Below are 5,432 nucleotides of genomic sequence, written 5' to 3'. Positions count from 1 at the left end.
GGTCTTCATCAAAACCCTAAATGTAAGAATCTTAGAAACCTCAACTTTTCATCAATGGCTTCTTCGTCTGTTCAACACAATGCTTCATCTTCTCAGCAACAACATCAACAACAACTACTACAAATTGTCTTCACTCCAATGAAAACTTGTTTGATTTCGATGGATGAATTAGAAGTTCTCAGTGAAACAATGGTTGATTTTGATAATCTTCAGGAGCATAACTTTAACTTGAAGAACAATATGTTGGGAACCATTCTTCAACCGTCTTATTGGACCAGTTTACCCAGAATTGGTGAAGGAGTTTTGGGTTCATGCAACGCTTATGCCAAAGGCAATTCTATCCTTCGTCTGTGGTCAAGAAATCTCCATCACAGAAAACCTAATCAGAAGATTGCTGGGTCTGGAAGGTTGTTTTGGTGATGCTAGAGCTATTGTAGGCAGAGCTGATTGGGATGCTGTCTATGCAGAAATCTTCACTTCTGGAGAAGGTTCTACTTGTATCAAGGATTTGAAGGATCCCTACAGAATCTGGGCCAAGATTCTTCTGGGTTGCATCTACCACAGAAAGGCTACTGTCTCTCCAAGCTACATTAACCAAGATCAACAATACATTCTATATTGTATTGGGAAAGGCGAGAGGGTATATCTCCCTTACATTCTGTTCATCCACATGTGGAATCATGTGAGAGATTCTAGAGAGCAAGCTAGATTGAAGACTCCAAAGATCATAAGGAACATCATTCCTCTGAGAAGACTGATTTCTGACATTCTGATTGAGACTAGTTAAGTCGATGATCTGCTGGACGCTGGAATTGTTAAAGATCTGCATGCAACGTGTGAGAGCACTATGAATGCTCACACTCTGAAGAAAATGAAATTGATAGAGAACATTGCCGCTCCTCCCAGAGTGGTAAATGAGATCTTGTCCAGAAGGATTCCTGCTCTGGATGATTTTGGGCTCTTCTTCAAGATGAGCATCCCATCACAATCCTCTTCTATCTGGAAAAGTGTTTAAAGGAAGGATCTGAGTTTGATCCAGCATGGCTGAGCAACAGAGTGCTTCCAACTTTAGCTGATCTAGATCCATCAAAGAAGAAAGAAGAGAAAGAGAAGAAGAAAAAGGAGAAGAAGGAGAAGAAAGAAGAGAAAGAGAAGAAGAAAGAGAAGAAGGAAAAGAAGAAGGAAAAGAAAGAAGAAAAAGAAGAGCAGGAAAAGAAATAACAGAAGGAGAAGAAGCAAAAGTCTGTTGGATATGGACCATCCAGGCCTCTGAAGAAGAAGAAGAAATCTTCAGGTGTTTCTATAACCGAGTCTGTTCATATTCCTGTTTTTAATTTTGGACATATATCAACAGAACCTCAACCATAAATTCAACCAACCTCTGATCATTCTGATCATGAAAGCCTCAAGGTACCCAGATCATCTGAAGCTATTGGGAAACTAATAGATGACATAGAGAACGTAAATACCTCTATTCTTCATGATGACTCTGAACTATAAAAATCACCAGTTCATCAACCAAAAACCACCAAACAAAACTCAAAACCTCAACCTTCTGCATCCACCAAATCTAAAGGCAAACAACCAATCTCTACCCCTGAACCCATTCTCAATCCAAAACCTCTGAACACCATCTTCCCAAATGAAAACATTTTCTCCTCTGCTCAACCTCCACATTCTGAACCTCAACCTCAACCCACCTCTCCACATTCTGACCCTCAACCACAAGTTGACACTCCTATTTTATGCAACTTCTCACTTTCATCACCTTCATCATCCTCTTGTGATTCATTCTTTTGCAAAACTCACCCCTCTGCACCTTCCCCTTAAAAACATCAATCTAAACCAGTTGTTGTCGTCCTAGACTCTCACAATAAAGCAGAATCTTCACCCCCTCCATCCTTTTCAAACACTTCTCTTTTGTTTGAAAGAGCCCCTGAACCATATCTCATCTCCCACCCAGAAGAACCAATAATCATTATCAGAACATCCCCTCCTCCACCTTCTGTTGATATGCGTTTTGAATTATTAAAACATAAGGTACAGACAGGGTTAGATTATCTGAAGGTTGCCCGTGACTCCAAGCTGGATCATGTGGCTGCTGGAAAGCTCTAGAAGGCTTTCTTTGACGATGTGCAAACGGACTTTCTGGATCTCTAGAATGAATGTCTTGCTGCTGCTTCTGGTCCTGCTGGACTGGCTCTAGAGTATGGTGATTGCAAGTACTTTCATCCAATCTTGGACTGGAAGCCTTTGGAAGAAGCGCCATTTGTTGATGACATGGAATTGGATTCTGATGAGATGGAAGTTGATAATCCTCTGCCTCTGGTTGTCTGGACTCCAAAGAAGCCTCTGGTTACTTATCCTTATGCTGTTCTGACTGGAGACTTTGAGACACTGTTTGAATGGTTCAAGGAGAATCCTGTTAAGAAGAATCCTGATGCTGATAATCAAATGGTTCCAACCTCTGCTGTCCCTACTGCTATTGAGGAAAATCCTGTTGCTCCTACTGCTGTCCCTTCAACCTCTGCAGTGCTGGAAACTCTGAAGGAGCTTCAGCAAAATCAAGCAATTGTGTTCAACCGTCTAGAAAAGCAAGATGAAACAAATGCTGAATTCAAGACCTGGATGCAAAGATCTGAAGAAGATTCCAAGAAGCAAGCTGAAGATACTGCTGAGATCAAGAATCTTCTGGAAGCCTTAGCTTCTAAGCTTACCCAGTCTTAGTCTGAGCTTTTGAGTCTTTGTTTAGGGTCTTCTTTGTTTCTTGCATCTGTTTTCCTTTATCCAATTGCATCTGCTTGTAAACATTCTGGCTTATCAATGTAATTTCTTTTTTCATCTTTTATGTCTTTCATCTGAATCTTTTATTTATATGCTTTTTGATGTTATGACAAAAAAGGGGAGAAAGTATGACTTGAATTGATTTATTATATCAGTTGTTGGGCTTAAGTCTCAACATTCCTAACAAATATTGCAAAGTCTTTGTCTCTGATAGTTTTGCAAGAATGTGACTGTTATACCCCAAAATTTGCCCACTTCTTTTTTCAGGAAAGTTTCAATATGAAAATTAAGAGTCTCATATAAACATGGATTTTTTCAAAATATCCTGACATATGAAGAACTTGGTTTTCAGAATTTTTCTTACACAGTAACTTGGCTTACAGTGGAATTTATTCTTACGCAAACGCCAAATACTGTTCTTTACTTCACAAATACTATTTATATATTTTACAGATAAATAGTACTAACACAGTTCATGCAGGGTTAAATCTTTTTGCAGGCGCAAAAGCAGGAAACTCACACTGTACTGGTAACAATTGTTTTTGTTTTCCCACTAACTTTTGTGCTATATTCCATTATTTTCAAAATCTTTTCAAATCTATCCTTTCAAATTCAAATCTCAACTTTATTCTATCCATCTCTCTTTTCCCAACAATACCTTACACTTTCTTTCAAATCTCACTACCACTCAAATTTCCTTTTGTACGGAATCACATCATTCCCCAACGTCTCTATCATCTTTCCATTCTATAAATACCTCTCATTCTTCCCACAAATCTCACATCAAATTCTAAATCATCTTTCAAATTCCTACCTCATAATCCATCATTTCTTCTTCCCTAGCAAAAATGGCAAAATGGATAGAAACACTGCTTCTTACAGTCGTCACCATTGCTACGGTGATCACAACTTTCTTCTGCCTACACAGTCCTGAGAAGTGTGGACCTGCAATGGTTGCACTCCCACTCCTCTACATGTTATTAATCATAGCATGGTTCGTCAACCGTCATTTTTAAAATTTGTCGTGTTTCTTATTTTCTTAAACGTACCGTTTATTCGTCGTACTTTTCAATATAGTATGTAATATTTATACTGTCAGTATTAAATGTTGTACTAGTTGTCATAATATTGCTTAATTACTAAGATAATATTTTGTGTATTTTCTGCCAGTCAAATATTTCTATTTCTGTGCATTAAATAATTTTCAGGTTATTATCGGTAATTTTGCCCGCATACCGTAAATATCAGTTATTTATTATGTTTCTGTTTTCTAACAAGTCATGTAAATAAATTTTCATGCTTCACACCAAAACAAAAACAAAAATAACAACAAAAAAAAAAGAAAATTAACTTTGACGGTTGATTTTTCACTTTAACTGCTGCTTCAGTACACGAACAGTCGGTTGACAGACAAACTGCAGACAGTACAATTCACAGTGATTTGTACAATCAATCAAATCAATCATTCACAATTCAAATTTCCAAGATTTTTGTGTTAGAAGTCTTCTGAATATCACATGATTAGCAGAAACTCAACACTGCACAAAAATCAGGTACGCTTAACTGCCTCCTATACAGACAGTCCCTAATCAGGGTTTTTCTTGTTTTAACAGGAGCAACAAGTTTTGAGAGCTCAAATGGATTTCATATACATCCATACATCTCAAAGTACCATCATACAAATTTTCAAACTTCAATTCACTCAGACGCACCGTCAGCAGCTCAAACAGTCAACAGACGACCCGTTTGACCAAAAAAGTCAACTGACAGTCAAAAATGAAATTTTTTGTCAAAGTCCATATTTTGTCAAAGGATTCAACATTTGATCATTGGATGATCACAATTCATCAAGGAAAGATCAAAAATCAACAAAACCCTAAGATTCAAAATTAGGGTTTTTGCCTGAAAAGTCAACTCAACTTTGACTGATCATAACTCTCTCATCCTTCATCCAAAAAATGTCAACCAAAGCTCATTTTGAAGGAAATTCAATTATCTTTCAAATGCAATTGATCCCATGGTCATAGCATTCACCATTTGAAAAATATGGCCAAAGACATTACAGGTCATTTTCAAAGTCAACAAAAAGACACTTTTTTCAAATGGACACACAAGGAGAACCAAAAATCATTTTGATATGAGACCAAAGACATTGGTTAGAGGACTCTTTGAGGTTTCCAAAAAGTGCAAGATCTCCTTCATATGACAAAAATTGAAGGATTTACACCTTGTTGAAGTTGGCTAAATTTTGGGAAAATGCATGAAATCAACATTGCTCAAAAATGTTTTTTTTCCAAATGAGTCCAAGTTTTTATGGTCCAAACATCTTTGCCATGTTACTATGGGCCTCCCACGACCAAGACAAAGCCCACATCTTTATTGGCCATTTTTTGCATAATTTTATCTTACTTTAAGATTAAAATTAAAAGGAAAATGCATGGATAATGGTTGCTTGGCCTCCAAGTATGACTCACTTCAAGGAATCTTCATTTTTTCTGCAAGAATTGAAGAGCAAGACAAGAGCATTGAATGGAGTCAAGCTTGGTCAACAATTCAAAGATTTTTAATATTTTAAAAATCAAACTTTCAACAAAGACAACAAAGCTTCTTAGCTTGAGTTCCAAGCAACTTTGGGCTATAAAAGAAGC

Source organism: Vicia villosa, linkage group LG1 (assembly GCF_029867415.1).
Source record: "Vicia villosa cultivar HV-30 ecotype Madison, WI linkage group LG1, Vvil1.0, whole genome shotgun sequence".
Lineage (NCBI taxonomy): Eukaryota > Viridiplantae > Streptophyta > Magnoliopsida > Fabales > Fabaceae > Vicia > Vicia villosa.
Note: the sequence above shows the minus strand (reverse complement) of the source record.